General features: G+C 46.0%; 1 protein-coding gene across 2 annotated transcripts in view; it reads right to left on the bottom strand.

Annotated features, from left to right (window-relative positions):
• The window catches only part of DUSP16 (dual specificity phosphatase 16), a 707,767-nt gene extending 698,101 nt beyond the window's left edge, over window positions 1-9,666 (bottom strand). The window contains exon 1 of one of the 2 annotated variants that reach the window (XM_069628708.1): window positions 9,385-9,666. The gene's annotated coding sequence lies outside the window, so the exon portion shown is untranslated. The remainder of the gene's footprint in view (window positions 1-9,384) is intronic. The other variant, XM_069628709.1, reaches the window with a different exon arrangement.
• Window positions 9,667-12,039: the final 2,373 nt, after the last annotated feature.

Genomic DNA, 12,039 nt, shown 5'->3' with positions numbered 1-12,039 from the left:
CTAAAGATCGGAACTCGGGCACCAGGCCGCCAAGCTGAACAATTGTGGGGAGGAGTGCAACAGCTGGTGATTGCTCTGGTGAAGGAGGCCTGGAATCTGCGGCAACCTGATCAGGGGAAGAAGGTGCTACCGTTCCGAAAACCAAAATCTGGCTGGCCACCAAAGGGCCATGAGGAGGAGAGTGCCGTTCAACCCGAGTTTGCAGAGTGACAGATGAATCAGTGGCAAAGGAGGAAAAGCTTAAGCTTTCATGTTGTCCCATGGGATTTCGAGGGCGTCGCCCAAAGAGTGAGCCCGTGCCTGGGCACATAAAGAGAACGTTTCCCGTTTGATGTCGCAAAGAGGTCCACCTCTGCAGTGCCCCATTGCTGAAAAAGGTTGGCAAGGACATCGTTGTTCATTTCCCACTCGTAACTCGCTGCCGATTGGCGGCTGAGGGAATCTGCAGCTACATTGATGTAGCCCGGGATGTATACAGCTTGGAGCCAGACCTTGCGTTGGATGGCCCAATTCCAAATTTGTATGGCAAGGTCCACCAGGAGAGGAGACTTGGTGCCCCCTTGTTTGTTGATGTAAAACATTGCAACAGAATTGTCTGTGTGAATACGGACCACACTGTTGGTGATGGATGGAGCGAAAGCCCGCCCGAGCGACTGACAAAACCCATCTGTCTTCGGTGATGGTCTGCCACGCCCACAGAAGAGACGAAATTCATCCTCCCACCAGAGTCTCGTGTGACTGATGGAAAATATTTTGATGTTTTATCGGCAGGGAGACCACGCATTCCAGGTAAGGAGGCTGCTGACTGAGAGAAAAACCGGCGCCACCTTGCCGTTGCTGTTTACGACGGGGCCAGCCAGGTAGGGCATCCGCTCGGCATGCACAGCGGTCTTGAAAACCTCTGAACCCAGAGAAAGACCTTGTTTGAGACCCGACCTCCAAGTATAAGGTGCCCTTGCAGGTGTTTTTGCAAGGACCGACAATGAGTTGGCTGTTTGAGTGGAGTCTTGGTCTTTGTTAGTTCCTCATACGTAGAAGAGTTTAACAGTTCTTTACCCTCGAAGGGAAGATCAAGCACCTTGTCCTGAAATTCATTCGAGAACTTCATAGCATGCAGCCACACTTGGCGGGAGATGTCTTCCCCTGACCATAGTGACTCGAGCTGAGGTGTCTACAGATGGGCCGCAGCCCCAAGTAGACCAAACAGAGTGAAGGCTCCAGAAAGTACCCCCTCCTGTGGAGATGGGTCCTATCTAGCAGTGCCATCATGTCCAGCACCTGGTCGTGAAAAGCTCCAATAGAGCGGGGCGGCTCATCGCTGACCTGGTCCGCTTGGTCCTCGTCAAGTGACACGGGAGCAGAAGACTGATCCACGGCACGAGGCACCTCAAGGCCTAAGTGTCGTCTGGCAGAGCACACAATGCATTTTCTACCAGGGAAAAAGGAGGAAGTGGTGGAGGAGGTTCCGCAGGTAGAGATAGAAGAGATGCTGCCACCGGGGCCTGTGTGGGATCTGCCGGATGCAGTACATGCGGCCTAGGATAAATGTCCTTAAAAATATCCTTAAAGTACGCCTTCATGGGATCAGAATGCATAAGCATCTGAAACTTTCCCAAAGAAACGCACCTTCGGACGAAGGTCTAGGTGCTGGAATGGGCAGAGGCCATTCAAAGGGGCATACCCCCATGACCGGAAGGAGGACGATTGCCAGGATGGACCCCCACCAATTGGATCCACTTAGATTAGAGGTGCAGATGCAAGAGGGAGCGAGACTATATGCGGCAGCGGTGCCGGAGCATGCCAATCCATTGGAGGGCAGAACGGGCTCCTACTCTCCACAAAGCGTGGAAAAGGCTGCTCAGCCCCAAAAGGAGGCCAGTCAGCACCAGCCGTAGTAAACATTGGTGTAAGAGGTAGTCAAAATGGCTGCTGTGGTCCGCGGGGGTTATTTGTCAACGCCTGAGACTAACTGCGTCACAGGATTAAGTGAGGCCATAGTCACCTCAGGGGAGTCAGGGGTCTTGTGCGACATCTTAGCCTTAAAGCAAGGAACCTCGGCAGTGCCAGTACTAGCAGATCTAGGGTGTGAACTCAGCAATTGGCCCCAAGAAGGGGACCCTCGGCTGAGCAGGTACTGGAAGGCCTACAGTGGGTGACCGCCTTCTTTGCCCCTCAGCAGAACTGGTGTCACCGCGAGCTTGAGCGTGGCAAGGCTGAGAGCCATGCCCTACATCTAGAACCCTCAACGGGGGTTCCTCAATTCTGCTGGTGTTCAAAATAGCCCCATGAAGGGGAACATAAGGGTTAACCCCAGTACGTTAGCCACCTTGGGAGGGGCCTCCAGCCGAAACTCGGTGCAAACCCCAGTACCAAGAGCCACAGAGGAACTGGGCTTGAACTTAAGCCCATAAACAGGGAACCTCGGAAGAAGAACCTGTTTCGGCAGCCCCCCCTGAAAGGGGCCTCGGAGGAAGCTTTGGTACGCCTGTTAGGCCCCTTGCGAGACATCTCAGAGATGTTAGTGGTAGTAGAGCTATTTCAGCCCCTCCCGGACCTGGAAGACCCCGGAAAGTTGTCCCGTGGCCAGGGTGCCCTTAAAAAGGAAAGAACTTAACGGACGTTTCCTTTTTTCGTCAATGAAGAGCTGTAAGTGAGGTGGAGGAACGCGCTGGAAAACCTCCTCCCAACTGACAAGCCGACACTGGAATGAACAGATGGAGAGGGAGTCGCAATAGAAGCACGAGTCCCAACGGTGTTCTGGGCCTAAACGCTCCAAGCAAAGAGTGGGGATCTGCCCTCGCAAAACGGCATTCGCAGGAAGAACAGGACACCAATCGCAGACGCTCCAGCATAAACGAAGGACAAGATGACCATATAACCGGAACAGGAATGAAGGACAAGGGAATAAAAGAAGAAATTCTGAGTGATGCAAGGGCGTCCGACCGCGCGGAGAAAAGGACTGAAGGGCAGTGCGCGGGGCAGAGCTCAGGAAGGCAGGGTTACGGTCCCATGTGGTGGCCCCGCGTAAAAATTAAAAAAAAGGACAAAAGTTTTTTTGATTGTTTGTTTTATTTATTTATTTATTTATTTATTTTTTACAAAAGTGCTCCGGTCCCATCCCAAAGGACGGAATGTCCCACAAGAATGGAGGAAAGGGGGCGGGATGTAGGAGAATAAAGAGGTAAAAATATACCTTTTTATGTGCATAAATAAATTGCTGCAAAGACATTTTCTTACAAAACATTTCCGTTTTACGGGAAAAACAATTTGACTTGCTTATTATAATCCCACTGGGAATGTGACACTTTTTTTTTTTTTACTCCCTATCATTTTTAAAGTTAGGAGTAAAAGATAGGGAGTAAAATACACCCACTACACAGAAGCTATGTTAATTACCACCATAGCGTGATTTCCTTTGGCCTGACTGGGCCTGTCTTTTGAAGCACCAAACCTCTCCATGCCCCTCTGGGACAGTTCCTGTCTTCCTGGAAGGTGACAAAACGTTCCAAGTAAAGAACAAGACTTTTGCGAAGGCTAAGCACAAATGGTCAGTTTTGGGTGAAATTCAGTCCCAGTAAGTGAATACATAGGAGGCCTTGGCAGGCCGATGTATTTTCAACTTAGTAGAAACTAAGTTGAAAATACAATTAAACCAAAAATGTACTGGCCAGGATAATGGATTTCCAGAAACCACCATGTTGTAACCAGACATGGCTTTCATTTAGAGCTTGACCTGTCACCAGGTGCCAGGACCACACAATCATATCATTTTAGATCAATTACATCCATGATTTGAAGCAGACTCTGGGTGATGATCTTTGGGCTCCATCAGTCTGTTGGTAGGAATGCATCCGTCACTTTCTACTATCATGTTGCCAAACTACAAGGCTATATCCAAGAAAGTGATGAGTGGAAGGTTTTGAATTAATCTGGACCACTGGCACTGCTCTCGGCAACCTTCCACAGCACATCTGTGCCATTGCAAAAGGGATACAGCCAAACAACAAGGCAGCTTCAGAGATGTGCCAGAAATGCTCAGTAGAGTTATACATTTGCACTATGCTTTTCAGCAAGGAGCATTATGAAAGGGGGTTTAATTAGCAGACCTCACTTTCAGTAGTAAGCTCATGCTATTACATGCTCACAGATGGCATTGTGGTGATGGCAGGCTGCAGCTACACATGGAGCAGGCTCAGAAGGGTCATTTGGGTGTTGCATTGCCCACTCGGCCCAGATTTAGACACTTTTGTAAGTCCCATGACAAGATCTGGACACAAGGGGGTAACGCAATACTATGCAGATGCAACCATAGTTATTCTGATCATATGATGCACTGAAGTTGACGGGCCACCAGATTAAGCAATGCATGTACATCTGCAGAAACTGAATTTTCTTAGTAAATTGGGAGGGTGAAGATGTGAAACCTATAAGAAGTCTACAAGGATATAAAACTCTCATAGTAAGGGGTGGGTGACAGCTACAATTCTCAGTGTGGATGTACTTGTAGGAAGCATTTGTTACAGTGTCAAAGTGAACAATTGGGAGCTGGGTTTACTCAGTCGAGTCCTGGGTGCTCTACCGAGTCCAAATTTTGGGGTGCAATGACCCCATAAACGCAACCTAGGCGTGGACACTGACAGTTACTGAAACAGGTGTTGGTTTCATGAACGTTAGTACACCTCCAGGGCACTTCTACGACAGGTAAAGTCAATTTCCCTCCCGATATTACATCAATGTGAAGTTATAGTAGAAAGTAAAAAGGGAGAACTTCAATATTGGGAGTGCAGGGAAAAACAGAGTTTGGTGTTCTTGTTTATTGTTATTAACTTGAGGTTTAACAGGTGAAAAACTCCAATGGCATAAGAGTTTTAGTCATTGAAAGAAATAGGGCAGATGAAATTCAGAAAGGACATGCCTTTCAGAACTTGATCAAAAAAGAAATGGCAGCCAAATCCCTGGCCAGTAACAATCAGATCATAATTAAAATAAATTTAAAAGGGAGGCATTGTCGTCCAGAACAAGTCCGACTATGTAAAAAAAAAATTTAAAAAAAAAAAAAAAGAGTGTCTTAAGACAGCTTCAAGATACCAATAGTGAAGTTCTCACGACAGACCCAACGGAATCCCTCAAAAAAAGTATAGATCTTAAAGTCACAAAAGCTAAAGAAAGAGGCTGGATAAACAAACAAGAATCCCCTTTTCTTTTTAAGGAAGATCCCTCAGTCGCTACATTCTACTGTCTCCTTAAGATACACAAGACCCTACAGAACACCCCCGGGTCGCCCCACTGTTTCGGATATTAATCATATTGGGACACCTCTCCCAATCCGCAGACTACTACTTTTGAAGTACGATGAAATCATTCCTAAAAGGCACCACCATCAGGAAGTTGGAGAATCTTGCATTTGATACAAATAAGAACATACTTGTAGGTCTAGATATAGGGTCCCTTTACACGAGCATCCCACAACAGGCTACTTTAATAGTTATTGAAGAGGTGCTGTGGAAGATGACTGATCAGGACCCAGTTCCGAACTGATTCCTAATGGGGTGTGTGGAATTGTCTCTGACCCACAATTATTTTCAATTTCTAGGCACGATATACCACCAGATAGAGGGCACCGCTATGGGTGCCACTATAGCCCAAGTTCTGCAAACCTTTATGTAGAAAGTTTTGAGAAAAGTATAATCTATGAAGATACCAACCACTTTAAAGATCACATAAAAGAATGGACATGCTATATTGATGCCATTTGATAGTGTAGGAGGGCTCAGATCGCCAGTGGCTGATTACAAAGAAAACACCATTTGAAATGTACTATGAACCGCAGTATTGAGGAGGTTAATTTTGTAGATATTACCATTTATCATAAGGATGGCAAACTTTTGGTAAAACCTTTCCATAAGCCCACTGTTAAAAACCTGTTGCTTGAATACGCCAGCTATCACGAACACCTCTGGGATAACCTCTCCTTTGGGCAATTTACCCGACTCAAAATAGCAGTACTAAGGAGGCCTCTGAAAATGAGGCGTTGATATTATCCCAAAAAATTAAGATACAGAGGTTACTCCAAAAAAGTGGTTAACAAGGCAGCCAGAAGGGCCTATCATAACCATCTGTAATCATTATTGGAAAACAACCCTAAGAGGCCAGCAGCCAAGTATGTGTGTCCACTTTCACCAATTTTAGTCTCAAAATATGCAAACACTGGCCAGTCTTCGAAAAGAAAATGTGGAACACCCTATATTTGCATATCGAAAAAATACCCTAATTGGCAATATTGTGAGTGGGAGCAGAATTTCTAAAGAAATAGCAAAACCATGCTCCCTCCTAAATGGAAGGGGCATGAGCCCCATTGCAGGACACCACTTGTTTCGTAAATGCAGGGTTTGCACATCGAAAACGGTGGCTATTGGGAACCGGGTGCATGCGTTTTATTCATATTACGCGCCAACACTCTGATCTTCATAGAGCGTTTCACCCCACAGGATCAATAGGACTCTTGCCAGATCGCAGCATGAAATAAAGTAGCAAGTATAAGGTAATCTCATTGCTATACCACACCTCTTGCATTTTTTCCTCTGCATCCAAGTTATGGTAGACTGCGTAGCATTTCACAAAATTTATCAATACTAATTGCTTGCATCTGGGTTTCTTTTGTAGGTACCCATACTGCAGTCTTCACTCAGGTAGCTTGCGAGCCGTTCTAATACAGAAGACCAAATAAAACCGCCTACGAGACTCCAAATAGATATATGTAGGTGAGTTGTCACCAGCTCCAATCGAAAAAAATAAATAAATAAAAAGGAGTCTTCTGCTCCAATGTAGATTACCGTAGTACTAAAATAAGCAGCCCAAGTGGGAGACGTCACAGCTCCTATCTTTTCTCCTCAGGCTGGTTTCAAAATCTGTACAAGGTCGGTAACTACTGATGCCATCAGAAAACAAAAAGAGGAAAATAATCAAAACCCCCCAAAAAATTAAAGTGACCAATTGATGGAAGAAGAGAGACTTCTGCACAACCACGTTGGACGATTGTACGGGTCTCACAGAGATAAACATGCCGTGGAGAAAAATAATAATGGTTCTAATACACATAATATGTATTCTCCATAGATGAAACTGAGCCTTTCAAAGTCTACTGCGATTCACACGCAGCTCTCGAACTTGAACCACCCAACTGATTCCGAGAGGTAATGTTAAACCGCTCAAAGAGGTTCTGGGTAGGGTCAGCTCTATCCACCCCTTAATTTAATTATATCACCAATGGCTACTTTTTAGGTTTGTCTTTTTGCAGTTTCGGGGAACGCATGTGTTCAGGAGAGAAAAAAAATGACCCTCAAAGGGTCGAAATTTATACAAATAAAAAAGGTGTGGCGAGCAATATTCTTGTGATAGAAATTAGTGACTAATAATAAACTCCTGGAGAATGTTCATTATTAGGATACTACAACAGAAACATGTTGAGCAGAGCAAGAGAGTATAGATTATTCTTTGAGTCTACCATCCATTTTATCTGCAACTGTAAGCAGACTATTAAGATAAAGGATATGGTATAGTGACAACAGCACTTTATATTTCTTATTGTGTCACTGGAATTATGGTGTTTGTATGTGTTTTTAACTTTTTGTACATGTAATGAATTTGTCATTTTGTGATCGTTTTTTAATTATATTAGGGTGTTCATATTGGTATACATCCTCCTCTCCAGAACTGGGTGAATTCCTTCCGAAGCTGCACATCGACCTCATTACGGCGGACCTGCTTTCCTCCCTTTCGTTTATAGTCCGAGCAAAGGTCAGGCTTGCACGCACCAAAATCCTGGTGTGGTCCTGAGTTTCCTTTATATTATGCAATAGTTTTGCCACAATCATGCTTGCTTCCGTTACAGGTTGCCCGACATGCTTTTTCTTCGCAGCTGATGCAGAGAAGGATTTGTTAAGTAGTGCCCCCCAGCAGGTAGCCACAGCCCCAGACACCTGAAAGTAGGAAATACACCAGAGCTACACACATCTTAGTGATCTTCACTTTGCTATTGTTAAATTGTTTCTAGATAGATTCCTTCATGCGAGTATCAGTTTGATGTTTAAATTTTTCCACCAACATCATCTTATTGACCTCATTAGCAAACCTCTATATTGCCCAACTGGCAATTCGTATCTAAAACACCTCATCTCCACCAATGTTCAAAGCGGGAGGGAAGTAAAGGGTACAACGTTCTCTTACTTGTCAGAGCAATCCATGATCATTCCCTTACTTTATTAACTGTGAGTCATCAGTGTAGAAGATCTGAAGATGCCAGGAGGAATGGCACCAGGGTCTTTCAATATTTTCGGCTAAAAGCCTCCGGGCCCGTGCCCCAGCAGCTGCCCTCATGTTAGCAGAGTTATGACACAGCAACATCTTTAGATTAGGAAATTAAATGTGGACTTTACAGCACGCACTTAACAGGCTGCTTTTGCTGGTACCCTCAGGCCTTCACCTCGACCTCTTGAAGTATCCAGCAATGTTCTTATCACCTCATTGCCTTTTACTCTGGTTTTGTTTGTCAGCAAGGCGCTACATACGTTTTCAGAGGACCTTTACTGTTTCAGCTCCCCGTGGCTGCTGGTCTAGTGATAATCAGCAGCTTTCAACACCTCTCTACTTTCTTTTAGCTCCATTATAAACGTAAGCTTCAGACCGTTTGTCCCAGTAGTAAACAGGGAGCCCTGAAACGTTGAAATTGATCCTCGCGAGCCCAGACATCTTAAGCCGGCCCCGATACCTCCCCATCCCTCCTCACGTAATATGATCATTCACTAACCGAGTTACTCTATTGCGCTCCATACCTCAATCGAAACATAACGCCCAGAGACTCCGCTGTAGGGAACTCACGAATTCATAAAAGAAGTGTCCCTAGACTAGATCCTTTCAGCGCTCAGTATCCAAGGTCGATTAACACTCCCCGTCAGCGCCCGCATTGGTAGATCCCATGAATCAACTGCACACTTGATATCATCCCCCAGTGATGGTCATATCTACCCGCAACACCTAACACTAATGTGGAAATCTCGTGGGTCCAGATCAGTACGCTTAAAAACGACCGATCTACAATGAAACAATCAATATGCAGTAATGTATGTGTTTTTGGAGTATCCGAAAGCGTTCTTGGATTTTGCTAAAAATAGAAAAACACACTGGTAAAACAAGGGTCGCGATAAAGTTATGCAACTCCCCTTACTCTACTAGCCAAACCTCGGCACAGCACACCTCAGCCCCGTAGGTATTGTCACATGCCTACAGTTCCCATTAATTAAACTAAACACAACCTTATGTTACAGACCAATCAAGCCACCAACTTAGTAGATATCCATAACACCCCACGTTCCACCTTATACTCACCGCTGTCCCCTCGGGCTGCTAAGGGCCAGTGCCCCGCCCCCTTCAGCTACTTCTTCCAGCGATTCCAGCTACTTTCCAGAAACTTCGCCCCGCCCATCAAAAAACAGTGTTTAATGTACCCGTCCTACACCGAGCCACAAATTCCACCCCCCCTCCCGCCGCCAACTGTCACCGCCAGCAACGGGGGGGCGCGCTCAGACAGGAGAACCGAGACCGGCAGCGATGAGGTCACCGGTGTAAAAATAACAGCATGACGTCAATGCAAACCAATCCACAACGCTTAGCTCTGGGCGCGTGCGCGCGACCAAGTCTGCCAAAAGTCCAGGACGCGTCGACATAGAAAGAGGACAAACTCCTTCAGACACACAAGAAGAAAAATATATTTAATGGTGGTACTATTGCAGCTCTTCAGGGTGAATACATGTGACTGACTACAAACCAAAACAGACTTACATTTTAGCCCAGGTGGCTCACAACCAGTGAAGAGAACACAGGCAGGGCGGTTTATGAATTGCATTACAGAACCCTCCTTATTGCCCATCATACTGTCAACTTTTTTCCAACTTTGCTTACTAGAACGTTGCTGACAAGTTCACTACAAAGAAGTGGCTGTGTTATTACTTATTTACTTCCGCTCTTACCCTACATTCCACAGACGCCATTGACCTGTAACTTTACAGAACAAAAAGGTAAGCTATGTTAAGTGGCCATCATATTGCCCTATCGTCGCTCCTCCTCGTCCCAGTCCATTACAATTGGGGAAGACAGGTCTACTTACGTTACAATAACAAGCATTTGGCAAAGCCAACGGTTTGGGCTGTTGAGTGCATTCAATAATGATAATGATTAAGACATGCTGATACAATGAGACGCGGGAGCCACTAATTCATGTCTTAACTCTTTACCAATCAGGCGCAAACTGGCGCTCTGGCTGAAGCCCCGCCCATAGCACGCACATGGACTGCAACCCACAAAACATAACCATAGAAAGGAGGCAGCCAGCATGATCGAAACAGGACGTTACATCTCCCACGTCCTTAACACGCAATGTGGGAGTTCGTTAGTTAATTTCTTCTATCCACCTTGAGGGTTTACATACCACTCTTTGCAAGGGGCTGCGTATGGGTGGAGCACTGCTCACAGTGTAGTCTCTGGCACTGTCATCAGCATCTCTGTCCTCTTCTCTGTATTCAGAGTACAATTCAGAAGAGTATACTTCTTGAGTGGGGTTGACGGTTTCCTGACCACGGTCGCCTTCAAAAGATCTCAAGAATGATGAGTTCCGTGTGATGGTGCCTTGTGGGCTTCCGACAGTTATCATGGACCCTTGTATGTGAGTCACGGTCATTGGTTTAGGCTTAAAGGCAGGGACATCTTTGGCGTTTTGGGTTTGTTTTACCAGCACCTAGTCTCCTATCTAGATATTGCTGGGTTTTGCCTTCCTTCGTAGATCAGCATATTCTTTCATCCTTGTCTTGCTTTCCTTGACTTTTGTCCTTGCTGTGTCGACATAGGTGTCAGGAAGAAAAGCATTAGGGTTATTTGGCAGCGTGGTGCTTACCACTCATCCAAAGATTAGTGCCGAGGGACATGCCCCTGTTGAGCTGTGTGGTGTGTTCCTGTATCCCTTAATAAAGTGCATATGGCTTGCATGAAGGATCCATTGGCAATTTAGCAGACTTGGAGAGTGTGTTTGAGGTTACCCATGAATCTCTCCACCGTTCCATTGGCCTGTGGCCACAGTGATATAATCTTGCAAAGTTGAAAACCAAGAGGATCCGCAAACATGGCAAATTCATGTCCGCTGAAGGGTGGACCATTGTCTGATTTCACTATGGACCGAATCCCATAGTCTGGAAATGTCTTGTCTAAGGCTGGTATTACCGTTTGGGCACTGGTGGAGTGAATGAGGTGCACCTCTGGGAATCTGGACATCTCGTCAATGATCACCAGCACGTACCTGCCGTTGGCCAGCGGACCAAACATGTCAATAGCCACTGCGTCCCATACTTGCACAGGCATTTCAGATGTCTTGAGGGGCTGTGGAAAAGTGCGTGGGGCGACTGCCTTGCACGCAATGCATTTGCCTAGTAGCTGCTCTACTTTCTCATCCATTTGGGGAAACCACACCTTGGTTCGAAGCTGTCATTTTGTTGATACAATCCCCCTATGTGCCAAGTGTGCTTGTGCCAGCACTTGTTCTTGCAGACTGGCAGGGATTACAATTCTGTTTTCATTGAGAAGAAGCCCTTCCGGGGACGTGGACAGTGTATCTCTAAGGAGTCTGAAGGTGTGGAACTTTCTCTCTTCAGTTGGAGACAAGGTTTGTCCGTGAGGGGTCTTGACACGCCACTGGCCTGATCTCAGGCATTCTTTAATTTTGAGGAGTAGGTGGTCCTCCTTTAGGGCTTCAACTAGTTGAGCACTCGTGATGGATTTGGGGAGTGCATTGTTTATTAGATAGTGTATGTATTGGTTCGCTTTGACGGACTGACGTTCATCATGAGCTGGAAGCGGGTACCTGGACAAGAAGTCTGCAGGGTTGTTGTCCTTCCCCAGTTCGTGTATGATTTTGAATGAGTATTCTTGCAGCCTGAGACCCCACCTTGCGATGCCTGGTGACATCTTAGCTGTTGATTTGCCATAGATTGTAGT

This window comes from Ambystoma mexicanum, chromosome 12, assembly GCF_040938575.1.
Source record: "Ambystoma mexicanum isolate Mex_15411 chromosome 12, UKY_AmexF1_1, whole genome shotgun sequence".
Taxonomy (NCBI): domain Eukaryota; kingdom Metazoa; phylum Chordata; class Amphibia; order Caudata; family Ambystomatidae; genus Ambystoma; species Ambystoma mexicanum.
Note: the sequence above shows the minus strand (reverse complement) of the source record. Positions and strands in the feature narration are given on the sequence as shown.